Source organism: Macaca thibetana, chromosome 9 (genome assembly GCF_024542745.1).
Source record: "Macaca thibetana thibetana isolate TM-01 chromosome 9, ASM2454274v1, whole genome shotgun sequence".
NCBI lineage: Eukaryota > Metazoa > Chordata > Mammalia > Primates > Cercopithecidae > Macaca > Macaca thibetana.
The window spans coordinates 89,993,436-90,011,177 of record NC_065586.1 but is presented as its reverse complement, the minus strand read 5'-3'; the positions used below and the strand labels follow the sequence as shown (position 1 = coordinate 90,011,177).

The 17,742-nt window shown below is 40.2% G+C and overlaps 1 protein-coding gene and 1 non-coding gene across 6 annotated transcripts in view; one reads left to right on the top strand and one right to left on the bottom strand.

The window, feature by feature from the left end:
* PLCE1 (phospholipase C epsilon 1) overlaps positions 1–17,742 on the bottom strand; it is a 344,763-nt gene that overhangs the window by 162,324 nt on the left and 164,697 nt on the right. The window lies entirely within an intron of this gene.
* On the top strand, positions 4,392–4,498 carry LOC126963532 (U6 spliceosomal RNA). Its single transcript, XR_007729148.1, has one exon. It is a non-coding gene; the product is annotated as a U6 spliceosomal RNA (small nuclear RNA).

Below are 17,742 nucleotides of genomic sequence, written 5' to 3'. Positions count from 1 at the left end.
ACCAAATAATAGTGTATCTCTTACACAGTTCTGTTTTGCTCAACTTTTTTGTAATGCACATATGACAGTACTTTTAAAAATAGATCAAAATGGGCCGTGCACAGTGGCTCACACCTGTAATCCCAGCACTTTGGGAGGCTGAGGAGGGTGGATCACCTGATGTCAGGAGGTGGAGACCAGCCTTGCCAACATGGTGAAATCCCGTCTCTACTAAAAATACAAAAAGAGGCCAGGCGAGGTGGTGGGCACCTGTAATCCCAGCTACTTGGGAGGCTGAGGCACAAGAATCACTTGAACCCAGGAGGCAGAGGTTGCAGTAAGCTGAGATGACACCACTGCATTCCAGCCTGGGCAACAGAGTGAGACTCTGTCTCAAAAAAAAAAAAAAATCAAAATGATATCCAAAAAATTCAAGGCAACAAAATCTCAATCTTCTCATGCTCAAAAAACTGGCTCAGCTTTTGGCCTGTTCAGATTTTTTTTCCAATATATATGGTAATATTGTTTTTTTTAAAGTTATTTTAAGTTACAATTAGAGAAGAAAGTAGGAAAAACTTATTTTATCTACTCTATCCATTTTCCTTTGCTTTGAATTAATTTTGTAGACTTTTTAAAAGTATTAGATTCTCAATTGTACATTTAATAGTCCTTTAGTGGTGCAATTCTAATTACATAAAATAAGACAGAGAGAGAAGAACATTGATTTCTTCTTATAGAAGATTCAGGGCTGACTTAAATACACTAAATCTCAGGAAGAGCTGAAAATTGCTTTCAACAGGGAAGCGATGGGTTTAGAAAAAGGTTAGTTAATTGGTGATTTTATCTTATTATCTGTTATTGGTTTTCAAAGTAACAAAATCAATCTTGCAACAAATGTGTCTGGCTTGTCCTGAACATTACATGAAAAAGATGAGCTCACAAAATCAATGAAGCATATTACTTCTAAGTTAGTACTTAAAAGAGAAAAAAAAAACCAATATATTCAGACTGAGAGTTAAGACATATTTAGATGAAACAATCTACCAGACAGAAGAGCCTTACAGCAAAAAGAAAAAAGTTGATAGAATCTTCATTAACAAAAAAACAACTTTTGCTCACTGTGCAAAACGTAGAAAATATAAAGAAGTATAAAGAAGAAAATTTGCGGGAGGCTGAGGCGGGAGAATCGCTTAAACCCGGGAGGCGGAGGTTGTGGTGAGCCGAGATTGCGCCATTGCACTCCAGCCTGGGCAACGAGAGCGAAACTCCATCTCAAAAAAAAAAAAAAGAAAAGAAAATTTAAAATAAGAATCTTATACCCAGAGGTAATCTCTGCTAATACTTTTGTTGTTGCATTTCATATTTATCTATAAATACACGCAATATTCACAAAATTAGGATCAGAGAACACATTCTTTTCTAGCTTAAAAAAACTCTATAATGCACTTTTCCCCCAACTCTGAGGCTATTCTTGTAATATTAGATTTTTGATGGCTCTTTATGTTATATTTACATCTTTTTACCATTATAACAACACTGTGATAAACAATCTTGTAAATATAACTTTATCTGTGCTTACTATGTTAAATAACATTGAAAGAGAAAAATTCCCTACCCGCATGGGGGAATTTCCAGGGAGCAGCATTTTCTCATCTATTCCTTTTATAGCACATTAACTAACTGTTTTATCAATACTCACTGATCACTCATCTATTTCTGATTACATTGGGTAAAAAAGAATATGTGAGTCAAAATTCATATGGTAAGTTGTAATAGTATGTTGTCTCATATAGGGGAAGATGGCATCACTGACTCAAAGTTTTCAAGAGGAGGAACTCTGGAGTGTTTTTGGTGACAATCTGATGCCCTCTTACCCAGCAGCAGAGTCTTGAGGTATGGCTGACCTTCTAGATATGGAATGGTTTCAAAATTCAGCCTAAGCAGGCAATCTGAGCTCCAAAGTCTGACCTGGGTGAACTATTTAAACTACACTAATTATTCTGAAAGGATTCTGTGTCTCTGTTTTGTAACAATCAACAACCATCATCATAAATAAATTATAATATTATTTAACATATAATAATATAACATCCCAGTACTTACAATGTGCCAGGAATTGCATTAAAACTCTCTACCAAGATCTCACTCTATCCTCACAACCACTCTATGTAGACAGCACAGCACCCCATGCTGTTATTATTCCCATTAGCAGATGGGGACACAATTAAAGAACTTGCTCAACATCACACTGAGATAAGTAATGGAACCAGTGCCACATCGGTCCAACACCAAAGTCCAGCATCTTGAAATCACCAGCCTACACTGACTCGAAGGTTTTCTTCCTTTTAGTCTCAGTACACAAATGACAATCAGAGGGTGAAAGAGGCAGGACTCGGGCTGAATGCCTGAATTGGAAGGAACTACAGGGAGAGCTGGGATGAATTTTCCACACTTTACACATCAGAAAACCATGCCTCTGAGCTTCTTGCCCAAGCTTCTTGCCCAGGGTCACAGAGCTGATTAGTGGCAAAGGTGGACCAGAACTTGGGAACCCTGACTCCCAGTCCAGGGCATTGTCTCCATACTCCACTGCCTCCCTTACTGGTGTGGTTAGGATCTCAGATGCTGTAAGCTCCTGGGGGCAGATCCCCCAGAGTAGAAGTAGAGTGGGATCTTGGGACTAATATGTGTGATCGCAGCCCAGCTCAGTTGCTGATTTGCTTCATGACCTTGGATATGTTCTAAACAACTGTGGGTATGTCACAGTGATGATGGGGAAATTAAAACAAGAAAATGCATGTAAATGTTTACTACATATTCAGCCCTCAATAATCAGTCATCTTATTATCATCATTAATTTAACATTTGCAAGAGGAAGAAGGAATTCTGGAGCCTTTCATCTTAGAAGCTTAACGAGGAGACTCAGTCATATTTCCAACCATTTCAGGCTACGGAAACTTTTGCTTTGTTTTTATAACCTGCAACTTGCACCCTTTGGTGTGGTGCCCACAATAATAAAAAGAAAATATTTTTTAAGATCCCAAGTGATACCTCACTTACTCTTATAAAAAGAAATGTCTGTATCATCTTGCCACACACTGTACTAATGAATCCCCCCATTGAAAAAAGACCCCGCTCCCCCAAAACACCAAAAAAAGGCTGTTCTTAACTCTTCAGCTCTTCCCTCTATGAAAAGAATATGTGTGACACAATAAAATTAAAAAAAAGATATATATATATATGGTCTCTGCTCCCAGTTCCTGGCATAGGGCTCCTAAAACTCTAGGAGCATCTTTTTTCCCTCATCTATGGTCCTAAATCCCTTAGAGTTTCCTAGTGATAGGAATGTCTTTTGTTCTAATGAGGTAACTCTTGGTGGGCTCCTGGATAGCTTCAAGATGAGGGCTGCGCACCAGAAAAACCAAGGCATGATTACAAGCTTGAAACTTTAAGCCCCACCCACCATCCTCTGGGGAGGGGAAAGGAACTGAAGACTGACTAAATTAATCACGCTGAGGTGATGAAGCATCAATAAAAATTCCTCAACTATGAGGTACACAGAGCTTCTGGGTGAATGAACACAAGGAGGTGCTGGGAAGGTGGTCATCCAGAGAGGGTATGGAATCTCCACACCTCTTTCCCCACACGTTGCTCTATGCACCCCTTCATCTGGCTGTTCATTTGCGTCCTTTATCATAAACTGGTAAAGTAAGTAAAGTGTTTCCCTGAGTTCTATGAGCCCATTAGAGCAAATGATTGAACCTCAGAAGAGAGTCATGAAGACCCCCATTTGTAGCCAATTTGGTCAGAAATACCAAAGGCCCAGGACTTGTGATTGGTGTCTGACGTGGGAGCAGTCCTGTGGCACTGAGCCCCTACTTAACCCGTGGTGTCTGATGCTAGCTCCGGGTGGAAAATGTCAGAATTGTGTTATAAAACACCCAGTCGGTGTCAGGAGAGACGGAGAATAGATTGTTGGTGTGGAAAACCCCCACACATTTGGTGTCGGAAGTGTGAGTGTAGAGGAAACAGTTTTTTTTTTTTCTGTTAATATTCACATCCCTTCCACTGTGGCATTATTATCACACCCCATCAAGATGTCAGAACATTCTCAGAGTTAAATTCTTTCATGCTAAAACACTGCTGAGCTATTTATGTCCATTCTTTTTTTAAACTGAGATATAATTCACATGCCATAACATTTATTTTCTAGGCTGGGCACAGTAGCTCGCATCTATAATCCCAGCACTTTGAGAGGCTGGGGTGGGAGGGGCACCTGAGCCCAGGAGTTTGAGACTGCAGTGGGCTATGATTGCACCACCGCACTCCAGCGTGGGCGACAGAGTGAGACCCTGTCTCTCTCTTTTTTTTTTTTTGACTTTCTAAAGTGTATAGTTTGAAGTATACAATTTGTGCTCACTTCAGCAGCATATATACTAAAATTGGAATGATACAGAGAAGATTAGCATGGCCCCTGCGCAAGGATGACATATACATTTGTGAAGCATTCTGTATTTTTTTAAAAACAAGAACAAAAAAAATAAAGTGTACAATTCAGTGGTTTTTAGTATATTCAGAGTTATGTAACTATCACCATAATCAATTTCAGAATGTAGATCACCTCCTAAAACATGTTAGCCTGTATATGTTGGCCATCACTCCATTCCCCCAGTCCCTCTCACCCAGGCCCTGACAACTACCAGTCTACCTTCTATCCCTAAGGATTTGCCCCATGCTGGACATTTCATATAATGGGATCACAGAATATGTGGCCTTTTGTGTCTGGCTTCTTTCCCTCAGCATAATGATTTAAAGGTTTATCAGTGTTGTAATATGTATGACTATTTCATTTCTTTTTAATAACTGAATAATATTCCATTGTATGTATATACCACATTTTGTTTATTCATCAGTTGATGGACATTTAGATTGTTCACATTTTTGGGCTGTTATGAATAATGTTGTTATGAGCATTTGGATAAAATTTTTGTGTGAATATATATTTTCACTTCTCTTGGACATATAACTAGCAGTGGATTGTTGGATCATATGGTAACTCCTATGTTTAGCATTTGGAAGACATTCCAATTGTTTCCTACAGGGGTTGTACCAATTTAAGTTCCCACCAGCAATGTTTGGGGCTTCAATTTCCCCACATCCTTGTCAACACTAGTTTTCTTTTTACTTTTTTTCCCAATTATCTATCCTAGTGGGTAAAGTGGTACCTTATAGTTTTAAATATATATATATAGTTTTAAATATATATATATTAAGTATATAATTTGAAATACATATAAATATATAGTTTTAAATATATAGTTATATATATTTATATAAATAGATATAGATATAGATATAGATATATATAGAGAGACAGGGGTCTTGCAATGTTGACTAGGCTGGGCTTGAACTCCTGGCCTCAAGCAATCTTCCCACCTTGGCCTCCTAAAGTGTTGGGATTAGAGGCATAAGTCACCATGCCCGTCCTGTACTTTGTGGTTTTGATGTTAATGTTCCTAATGACTAATGATGCTGTGCATCTTTTTATGTGCTTAATGGCCATTTGTACATTTTCTTTAGAGAAACGCCTATTCAAGTCCTTTGCCCATTTTTGAATTGTGTTGTTGGGTTTTCTGTTGTTGAATTTTAGTTCTCTATATATTCTGGCTATTAATCTCTTATTATAGATGTGATTTGCAAATATTTTCTCCCATTCTGTAGGTTGCCTTTTTACTCTGTTGATAGTGTCCTTTGATGCAGAAAAGTTTTTAATTCCAATTTATCTATTTTTTTCGTTTCTTACCTGTACCTTTGGTATATATCCAAATCATTGCCAGACCCAATATCGTGAAGCTTTTCCTCTACATTTTCTATGAATTTTATAGTTCTAGGTCTTCTGTGTAGGTCTTTGATTCATTCTGAGTTAACTTTTATACATGGTGCAAGGTAAGGGTCCAACTTCATTGTTTGGCATGTGGATATCCAGTTTCCCCAGCACCATTTACTGGAAGGCTTGTTCCTTCCCCACCAAATGGTTTCGGCGTCTTTGTTGAAAATTATTTCACCATATATGTTAGGGTTTATTTTTGGGCTCTGTGTTCTATTCCATCGGTCTTTATGTCTGTCTTTATGCCTGTATCACAATATTTTGGTTACTACAGCTCTGTAGTAAGTTTTGAAATGAGAAATCTTAAAAAAAATTATTTTGGCTATTCTGGGTTCCCTGTTTATTCCTGCAAAAAAGACAGGTTGAATTCTATACAGATTGTACTTAATCTACAGATTGCTTTGCAAATATATTGCCACTCAAACAATGCTAAATCTTCCATTTCATGAATACAGGATGTCTTTCCATTCGTTTAGGTCTAACTGCCCTGGCTAGAACTGACAGTACATCATTTTTGGTTCTTGACCTTAGGTGGAAAGTTTTTAGTCTTTCACCAGTATGTGTGATGTTAGCTGTGAGCTTTGCATAGATGCACTTTATCAGGTTGGGGAAGTTCCTTTCTATTTCTATTTTGTTGAGTGTTTTTTTCATAAAAAGATGTTGGATTTTGTGAAATGGGTTTTCTATGTCTATTGAGATGTCCATGTGGTTTTTGTCCATTGTTCTAGTAATGTGATATATTGCATTGATTGATTTTCATGTTTAACTCTACATTCATTTCTATATGAATATATTCCATGTTTAAGTATGGTCTGAGAAGAGCTTTGTACAAGACCAACAGACATTTACTGTCGTTTTGCAATTCTGGCTCTAACTTGGACCTGTATTTTGGACAAGAACAGATGGTAAATTGCAACGTGACTGTAACCATGACTTCATATCATAAACAATCTGATATTTTTAAAAATTATGTTTGTTTCAAAGAAAGAAAATCTATATATATATTTTGAAAGTAATGTTGAACATGCACCTTTTATTGTTGTTTGTTATTATAATCACATTTTCAACCTTTGATGATACGAGTATCAATTAAAATAGCTCTATGACCTAAAATCAGTGCATGATATTTCTGATTTTGAACATACTATTGTAGAAATAACCTGTACCAGACTTTGGGTAGGTCAAGTCACTTAAGTTAATGAGAAAAACACATATGGACTTGGAATTTTTTTCCCCTATAAAAGGCAGCAGTAATAATGATACTGATAAAATTATTTGCTAACATTTACAGAATGTGCTGCTTAGCTATCTAAGTATATTACTTGAAAATTCTTATTTAAGTATCTTATTCAATTCTATCAGCAACTCCGTGGCTGATGTACAATTAGTATTCCATTTTATAGATGAGGAAACTCAGAGATGTTAAGTAACTTGTCCAAATATTCACAGGTAGTTAACTAATGAGGCCAGAATTCTGAATCACATGCGGGTGACTCCAAAGCCCAGGCTTTTAACCATTTGCTGTAGTTTGGGTACCAGAGTTTAAATTATGAGGGAACTCATAATTGTTCATTTTCCCTTTTCAACTGAAACGGGACCAAAACCTAGAAGGTCATAGATTTGCAGCGTTCCACTTGTTGAGCAAATGCTATTACACATTTAGTACTCATTGTGTACTTACTATGTGGATTCCACCTATGCGATGTATCTAATCTAGCAATAAACAAGGTTGTATAGGAACTGTTTTATATTTAACTATGCAGTTAATAAGTTTTTAAGCTACGTTTGATGATTTAAGTAGAAAATCTTTATTGACAAAGTCAAACCCACTTCTGCTGTCCAGAAGCTCTTTAGTTTAATTAAGTCCTATTTGTCTATTTTTGTTTTTGTTGCATTTGCTTTTGAGGACTTAGTCATAAATTTTTTGCCTAGGCCAACATCCAGAGAGCTTTTCCTAGGTTTTCTTCTAGGACTTATACAGTTTGAGGTCTTACATTTAAGTCTTTAATCCATCTTGAGTTAATTTTTGTATATGGTGAGAGGTAGGGGGTCCAGTTCCATTCTTTTTTATATGGCTAGCCAGTCGAACCCACTTCTCATAGGAACAAAACGACTATGCCAAAGTGTCTAGTGATTCATTTTGGGATACTATGACTGGGTGTGTTAAAATCACCACAGAGTTGTTTTGTGGAGGGGGCTTGGGAAACTACAACTTTAAGCCCAACTCCAAGGACCTTCTTTGAGTCTTGGCTCAGGACACTACCTTATTGTGGCTTTCTTCTTAACTCTCCAGCCATGGTGCTCATTTCTGGCCCCCTTGCAGCCTTTCAGCCTGAAAGTTCTCAGTCCTTTGCACACCACTCTCTCATCCTAAGAAAGCTCACCTCAAGCTGTAACCATCGCAGTTAAGCACATGGCTTATAAATGTGTGACTCTGGTTTTGACCTCTCGCCCCAATAAAATCCTAATGCCTCTGTTGGCATTCTACTTGAATGTCCCAGCATCTCAAAGTCAAGATATCCAAACTGGATCTAACTTTTCACGTTCTTTTTATAGCACAACCTTCATTTCCCCAGGACCAAAATCTTGGAGGTATTTGTTATTCTTTCATGTCTTGGGCTAAGTTTGCATCCATTTGCCCACCAATTGTCTTGAGAATTGGTCCCTTCATGTATATTCTCATTGCTTTCCCTTGACTTCCACCCAAGTGAGTATTTGCAACAAGCTCCTGATTGTCCTATGCTGTGAAAGACCAAGGGGAGTCCTTATGGAACCCACTATTGGCCAAAGTCCAGGGGATTAGATAGGCTGTTTGGCCTTGTCAGAGATGATTTCCATGATGGCAGTGGGAGGTGGGAGGATGGAGGCCAGCCCAATGAGACACGTAAAGAAAACGCACATGAATGATACAGGTCTGGGGGGAGACCTCAAATTTACCTCCTGAGGTCAGTTTCTTTCTGATTTGGTATAAAACAGTTATAGGACATGGAGGAACAGCTGCTGGCCTCTCTCTGGAGAGCCTGAGCAATATAGACAAAGGAGGTGTTGGCCCCCACAGCTGACCATGGACAGCTCAGACTGCTGGAACCTGGTATCTGTGAACCCCCATGCCCACTGGACTGCTGCCAGCTCTCACTGCACAAATCAGGGCTGCAGGCCTGAGAGTCCCAGGCACCTTCATTCACTGCACATGCTTCCTCCAACCAGAGGCCTCCCCAGGGCTCCATATCATATAAAGGAGAGTGCTCAGAGGCATGGGCTTTGAAGTGGGATGTACTCAAGTTCAAATCCTTGCTTAGATACTCCCTAGATGCTCAACCCTCTAGTTAATCACACAGAACAGCAGGCCATCTGGTCAACGTCCTGTGAACTCCCAGCTAGAAGGACTGCAAAACATCATGGAAGATAGGAGATGATACAGCAGGATATCAATTTCCCTAAACTCTTCACAGATGAGATAGCGGAAATGAATTTCCCTAAACTCCTCACAGGTAAACTATCCTATGTGGCTGGAACAAATACTTTGGTGTGCCTCTGAGTGGAAGTGGACTGGGATCACTACATCTTCTTCAAACAGTCTGCTAAAACAAGGGAACCTACTAAGCCTAACCACAGGGCCTTGGGCTTGTAGACTGAGGCTGGAAAGTTTGGGGTTCAGGACAACAAAGGATCTGAAGTCACCAGCTGTCTTCTCTCTCCTCAGTCTGCTTCTTAAATAATTGAAATTGTAGGGGCATAAACTTAGCCCCTAAGTCTCAGTTTTCCCATCTTTGAAATGAGGATATAATTCCACCCTGCCAGGTTGTTTTGAGAAGTACAGAAGACACGCATACAACACTCAGCACAGCGGTGGGGCCGTAATGGAAGGCCCGCGTGTTTCTGCATGACCTCCACGTAGGTTGTCATATACACCGGGAGTGTGTTAACATCTACTTGTTTATAAGCACATGAAAGTTAGCAACGGGGGGAAATAGGTCATTTATACACATAAGACAGGTGGCTCGTTCACTCCGTTGGAGTCCTAATTACTCACTGGCCAGTTATTTCTTTCAGGGCAATTTCCTTTTTGTCTACAGTTACAGATATAAATATAAAAAATACAAGAAGATACTACTTTGAGACAGCAGGTGAATCATATCTAATTACTCTGTAGTCCCTTCACCTGAAGGGACCCGATTGCCCAGCCCCTGCTGTCTCTGAAGGAAAAACCTTCAACCAGAACTTCCTTCTGGTCACTCTGAGTGGGTTTTATCATTGTTGAATATGGACTCTGGGCCCCAAAGAGAATCTTCAAACATTTTCTCAATGGATGGGAATTGGGGGATTTTAAAGTTGACCTTGAAACTGAATGAGACCAAGGGACTCAAAGACAGAAGGCAGAGGAGGAAAGATTAAGGTTGTATAGCCAGAACTAGAACCTAGGTTTTTATCTGGGAATTTTATTTTTAAAAGCGCAGTTTCTATCACTTCTCAGCCTTTTGGCTAAGATCAAGTGTAAAAAACGCAGTTTCTGACCCGAAGTCTCAGGTGAGGCTTGAGATTCTGATGGTTCTGGGCCCACACTTTTAGTTGCAAGAGGGTTGATGCTGGTAAAGCACTTAGAACAGTTTATGACATGTAGTGCACGATTCAATAAAAGGCAGTCATTATTGCTGTTGTTTTTATTACCTGCAGCAACTGAGCTGCATGTAGCTCTCAGAAATTAAGAAATGGCATTTGGGTTTAGAAGTCAGTTTTCTGTGAACTTGATTGGCTCAGATCAGTCAAGGCTCAAAGACTGATTCAAGTAGCCTGTGTGAACTGACCACACCAAGATTTTGAAGTCAAAATCTTGGGCTGCTCTGGCTATGCGGACTGTGCCAAGAGTGCTCAAATGCACTGACTCAGGGGAGGAGTTTAGCAGCGTGGACCCCTTGGCACACATGGGTAGATTTTTTACAGCGGTGCTGTGTCATAGTAAAAATGCCTCCATTCTTAACTGACTCTAATTTTCATTACATTTCATTTTTCTCCCAGTGATGCTAAATCTTCAGGACTAGTCCTTTTACTATAACCAGTGTCAAGGTAGAGTGGAACGAACAGGGCCAAGGGGATTAAAGACTTGGGGTGCTGTGTGAGAGGCTAGAAAGTTCTGGAATAGACATGGCAGCCACGGTAGCCAACTCTTCTCAGACAACTGGTTTAATCTCTCCAAGTGCAGACATTCAGGGCAGAAGCAAGGAAGAGAATAAGCACTGGAGGTCCTACAAGTGGAATCCATTGGCAAGGCTGATCTGTGACCCACTTTTGATAAACGAGGTATGACGTCTATGCTTTGCTGAACGTATCTGTTTCTGTGTGTCTATATATCCTTTCCTTCCTTTTCCCTTTCCTTCCACTTCCTATAGTCCCTTTTCCTACCCTCTCTTCCTTCCATCCTTTCTCCCTTCGCCTTGGAAAGGAAAATTTGGCATTAAAAAATTCCAACTTTCTCATGGTTGAGCTAGAGAAGGAGAAAAGGGATTTATTTGCCTGTGCATGATCCAACTGAGCTAGGGAGGAAGACCAGAGAGAACTTCCAGGGAAGGTGAGAACTGATTGTGGCTGATACACCTTGGAATAGTGATAAGGGCCACGTGTGAATGGAAGAAATGAACCTTGAAGGCAAGAGTTGGGAGTAGCTGCTGTCCTGGATCCCTATCCTCCCAAGATTTGCTCTGACCTAGGGCCCAGTACACCTGCAAACCAGGATGCCCGTTCCAGCTCCATTTCTCAAGGCCCCCTGCATGTTCCCCTCTCCTGCCAAACCTGACCCCTCCAGCTCCCATCCTGAGACACATCCTGCAGCTAAGCCTTTGTTCTTGCCATTTCTGAGTGCCTTCTTTGCTCTATCTCCACTTTCTTTGGACAGTGTTCTAATCACTTTATATTCATTAATTTACTTTTTATCCCATTATAATTACCTGAGGCAAGTGTCTGCATTGTCCTATTTTACAGATAAGATGATGAAATTTAGAAGAGAGGAGTTAAGTAACTTGCCCCAGATCATGAAGTTTCTATGTGGTTGATCTGGGACTTAGGTCTATCTGTCATCAAACTCCACATTCTTAATCATCAGTCTTTGCCTTTTGTGTATCATGCTGCAATGTAACCACTGGTTCATGTCTGTCTCTCTGTTAAGCAAAATCAACTCCTAGAATTAAGAACAGTGCTTCATTTTATTTTTTTCATCCCTAGCTAGAACAGGGGTGGCAGGCATTCTGCAAATGTTTCCTATATTGTGCTACATTCTATTATATTTCCTGCAGGTAGACTAGAGGCAGGGTAAGAGCTCCATGATAGTTCAGATCATGCTTCTGTGAGATATGGATTTGTGACCATCTAGGGCTTGGTTCTTGGTGCTCTGTGCTTTGGTTTCCCATCTCTATGCCCATCTCCATCTGTAACAGACTGTGAATATCAGGGATCCAGGGTATTATTTCATTCTTCTTCAATCCAGTCCCCTCCACTGTCACAATATAGTGCCTAGCATAGCGTCCAGTCCACGGCAGGCACTCAATTGACTATTTATTGGATGAATGAACATTCATAATTCTCTAATCTCTAATCTGCCTCCCCAAATTTTTCTTTCTTTCTTTCTTTCTCTTTCTTTCTCTTTCTTTCTTTCTTTTTCTTTCTTTCTTTTTCTTTCTTTTCTTTCTGTCTTTCTTTCTCTTTCTTTCCTTCTTTCTTTCTTTTCTTTCTCTTTCTTTCTTATTCTTTCCTTCCTTCCCTCCCTCCCTTCCTTCCTTCCTTCCCTTTCTTTCTTTCTCTCTCCCTCTCTCTCTCTCCCTCCCTTCCTCTCTCTCCTTTCTTTCCCTCTCTCTCTCTCTCCTTTCTTTCTTTCTTTCTTTTTTTTTTTTTTTGCAAGGTGTCCTTCTGTTGCCCAGGCTGGAGTGCAGTGGTGCCATCTTGGCTCACTGCAACCTCCACCTCCTGGGTTCAAGTGATTCTCCTGCCTCAGCCTCCCAAGTAGCTGGGATTACAGGCCCCTGCCACCACACCTGGCTGATTTTTGTAGTTTTATTAGAGACAGAGTTTTGCCATGTTGGCCAGGCTGTTCTCACACTCCTGACCTCAGGTGATCCACCTGCCTCAACTTCCCCAAGTGCTGGGGTTACAGGTGTGAGCCACCATGCCTGGCTCTGCCTCCTCAACGTAAAAAAAAAAAAATTAAAAAAAAAAAAAACTGGGAGAAAAAGAGTCTGAAAATGATGTCACTTAACTGTTGGGGGAGACACAATGTTTCTCTACATTATGCGTATAGAAAACTAAATGATGAGGCTGGAAAGAGTGACAAAGGATATTTAAAACAGAAATAAGGTTGGGAACTTACCAAGACCCTGTCCATGGAAAATGTGAATGCTACCTGGAACCTTTCCAGTCCAGTTCCTGAATCTTTTGTAACAAAAGGTCTAACTTGGGCTTTACTATCCCATTAGCAGGGAAAATATAGTGTGGCATATGTTATAGGTTCAAAACACAATCAATTTGTGGATTTGCCACTGAGGCGTTAAGACATTTGAGAAAAGAACAAAGGAAAGTACAGATAAAGCGCCATCAGACTTGAGCTAGGCAGCCAAAACAAGACATTAACCCACTCAAAGACCCTTGAGGCCTCCAGCCTTTCCCCTTGGATAACTCTGAAAGGCGTCCAGTGAGTTCCAATTTGGTCAGGGGTTTGTTTATTCTGCTTGGTTCAAGTCAGGGCTATGAATCCCTAATGGTTTTCATGTCCCTAAAGGTTTTCCACATTTGGGCAAGATCTATGTTTTACGTAGGCCTGGAGAAGGCCTCGCTCCCAGTTGCTCTGGCTGTGCCGACTGCGCTGAGAGCACTCCAATGCACTGACTCGGGGGAGGAGTTTAGCAGCACGGACCCTTGGCACAAGGCGGGAGATTTTTTACAATGGTGCTGTGTCGTAGTAAAAATGCCTCTGTTCTTAACCGACTCTAATTTTTATTACATTTCATTTTTCTCCCGGTGATGCTAAATTTTCAAGACTAGTCCTTTTACTGTAACCAGTGTCTCGTGCCAATGAAAACTAAGTGGGCCCATGCTGGCTTCTGGCCCTCTATTTTGAGTGCACCCAATTCCTAATCCAGGGAAAAGCATTCAGGTTTGTAAGTGCCATTCTCCTTCCTATAGAGGGTGCTTCCAGGTTATTGGTCCTAATGTGCTACAGTTCAAAATTCAACCTGCTTAAGGGTCTGCAATGCTCTCTAATGCTTTAGGTTCAAATTTTCACCCTCATTCTCCAAATTGTAACCACAGCTACCAAATGAACCTTACCTCTCACTATGTCTACTGCATCATTTCTTCATTGTCTTACAGTTGCTGCACACATTCTCTCCTTGGCACTATCTTACTTGCTTTCCCTGCTTGGAATGCTTCCTGTATTTCCCAGGAAGAACCCAGCCAGATGGCTGTTCACAGATGACCTGTCTGTGTTTACAGCCCTTCTCCCTTTTGTCCCAACTCCCAGTTCAGCCTCATAAATCCTTGAACTGAAGTGCCCCAAAGCTTGTGTGAATCTCAGAATACAACTCCAGGGTCCAAAATGGAGATGCCTGCAGGACCAAGCAGGTAAATGAGGCTAGAGCTGAGTGGGACACTACCTGGAGGTGGGGCCAGGTGTGTGGTAAAGAGCTGGTGTGTCTCATCTTGCGGGGGTTAGCATGGGTCAGTGTCAGCCCATGGGCCAAGGGTGAAGAGTGGCCCAGGGTTGCCAGAGAAGCCAGAACATTTTAATGCAAGATTCCCAATTTTTAAAGTACTGCAGCTGTCAAACAAAAACACACATGGCTTGGATTTGGCCCATGAAGAAGGAATTTGTGTTCCTGCAGTGTAAGTAAAACACTGCTATGACTCATAGTCATTAGTGAGTGTGGCATGGGGTAGGGGGAGCATTACCAGTCCACCTGGGCCTAGAGGGGACAGGTCTTAATTCCCCTTTGTAGTTTACAACACAAGCTTCCTTCAAAGTCCAGCTTCTCGAAATACAGTTCCCAGAAAGTAGAGAGAGCTAGGTTACTAGCCATTATTCCTTTCTCCAACTCCTCAAAACAATTAAAGAGCAATTCATCTAACACCATCTCGGTCTTTATTTCAGAATAATCATTTATTTTCAAGTTCAATATCCATGACTATTTCAAATGTAAATATTTTAATTTGGGGTACAATGAGGGCTGGAAGGGGTGGTGCCTGTGGGGGCATGCCTGCTTTATTTTGATGAGAATCATCCTTTTGAAATATAAGTCTTATTGTGTCACTACTTCTGCTTAAAACTCTCTGATGGCTTCCCATTGCTTCTAGAGCCCTTTGCAAGAGCCTGTGTTACCTGGCAGTTTGTTTTGCCTCTCTCTGTTTTGCCTCTCTCTCTTTTTCATAAGCAAAAATATAAGGCTTAAATTAGATAATACTTTAAAAACACTTGTCACAGTGCCCAGCTCACAGCGAGTGCCCAAATACCTGTTAGTGCTTGTCATTCCGACTTCTCCAGACTTTATTGGCATAAGGAACCCTCCAGCTCACCACTCTCCACCCAGACTTCAAACTTGCCATACTCCCTGCTGCTACTGGACCTTTGCACATATGATTGCTTCTGCCCAGACACTCTTCCAGACCCTCTTCTCTTAGTTACCATTGATTTGACCACTTCTCTGCCTGGGTCCAATCAATGGCTTCTTTTGCAGAGTGAAATATGTTCTATTTGGCCCATCAGCTAATAGGAGCTGCTTCTTTTCCCATTTATTGACTGTGCTATGAATATGTAACCATCAGGGGGAAGACTCCCAACTACCCTCATAGGTGTCTATATCAAAGAATGGAAGGATATCATTTCCACAGACATCTCCAAAATCATCGGAGGTCGCTAGGGCAAGGGGGCAACAGGTATGTGGGAAAATGATCAATTCTGTAGTCAAATGGACCTCCATTCAAATCTAAGGTTTCATGTTATATTCTGTGTATACACACACACACACACACTCCTGGTGTAAGTCAGTACACAGGATTCCTGAGTGGGAGATAATACTGGAGTGTTTCCTAGTAGTTAAGAACATGGCTTTGGGAATCAGAGAGGCTTAGGACCAAATACTGGCTTTGCTCATACAAGCTGGTCAACCCTAGTTAAGGATTTTGATTCTAGACTTGGTAGTCTATCTGCCCAGATCATGTGAGTTGCTAGGGTCTCTGAAACTTGTTATACTCTCTCTTACCCTCCATGTTCCCAGATCATCCACAACAATATCGATTTGAAATGGATTTTTAGATGAGTCTGCTTATTGATGCCAAAATGTGTCTCTGAGTATAAACAGGGACAAAATACCTGCTACTGTCACACAGGATGTTTCTGGTGACTGTAAAATTCAAAGGTAGATCCTCAGTGGTGTTTAAGCATACATTTGTTCAAGGAATCACTTGTGACTTTAACATTATAGAAAATTTCTTTTAAAGTTTGTTGCCACAATGAAATATGAAGTTAAAAAGACAAAATACCAAATATATACTTCCAGTTGACAAAACATGTTAGACTTTCCTGATGATAGCATAATATCTGTAATTAGAATTTAGTCTACCAAAATCTAAACACCCTTAAAAATATCTTTTTATTATTTTAACTGTACTAATTTATTCACTATTTCTTGGTTTGAAGACTCAATTCCAGTAGAAGTTTAAATTATGACTCAGACTATGGTGAGATCTTCTCTTTTTTGTCCTCTTAAATATTTGCTACTGACCCACATGTTATTATAAACAGATTATAAGCATTTCATTATGTACTATAAATTTTCCCAAGAGCAAGAATTTTCATAGCTCATTAAAATGAGGCTTATTCTTTAAAAACAATAAACAATTTAGAAACACTCAAAAGTATAAGTGTCATGTACTGAAAAAAAATCTCCTTTAATTTTATTGTAATGAGTAAGTCATCTTCATTACAATATACACATTTTAGCTGGAACACTAAATGTTGTCCCAGTCATAGATTTTTAGATAAGGCTCTCAATACCAGGAGTAAATGCTTAGCACCTTTCTACTTTGGAGGGAATAAAATAGAGATGACATCAGCAGAGAATTAAGTAAAAACAATAGAATTTTCATAATATAGGTCAGGGCTTGTTTTCCCTGGTTAAATACCTGTTTACATTTCTCCAGGTACTTAAATGGTTGTAGAAACCTCAGATGTCACTGAAGATGGTATAGGAACTTCCCTCTGGGGCCCTATATCCTGTGCTTATTTCAATTATAACATTTATACTATCTTAACATTTGCATGTTTATTGTCCATTTCCTCCATTAGTGGGTAAATCCCTTGAAAGTAAAGACTGTATTTTGTTTGCTGTTATATCCTTGGCACATAGTAGATATTCAACAAATATTGGTCAAATGATTAAATGAATCAGTGGCCTAATGCATGGGAACTAAGGAAAATCTCACTAAAGGAGTTACACAGGTGTGGCCTCCAGCCACTAGGTACCTCCTCTCAGGTGTCCCAGGAGTTGCTAGTGCTCTAGGCCCACAGCCAGGGAAACCTGGGGGGTACTTGTCTTGTCTTGTACATCTACAACTGAGCTAACAGCAGAGTCTTTGAATCAAGAACAGTGAAAGGCTGGCATTTCAAGGTGGTGGTGGCAAGCCGCATTACTACCATCATCATCACCATCATCAGCCCCAGCATGACCATCATCATTGTAAGATTGGTTGAACATACATTAGGTACCAGATACTATGCCAAGCTATTTTTTTATTTTTAATTTTTAAACTTTTTGTAGAGAGAGAGTCTCACTCCATCACCCAGGCCAGGCAGAGTGCAGTGGCAGGATCATAGTGTACTGCAGCTTCAAATTCCTGGA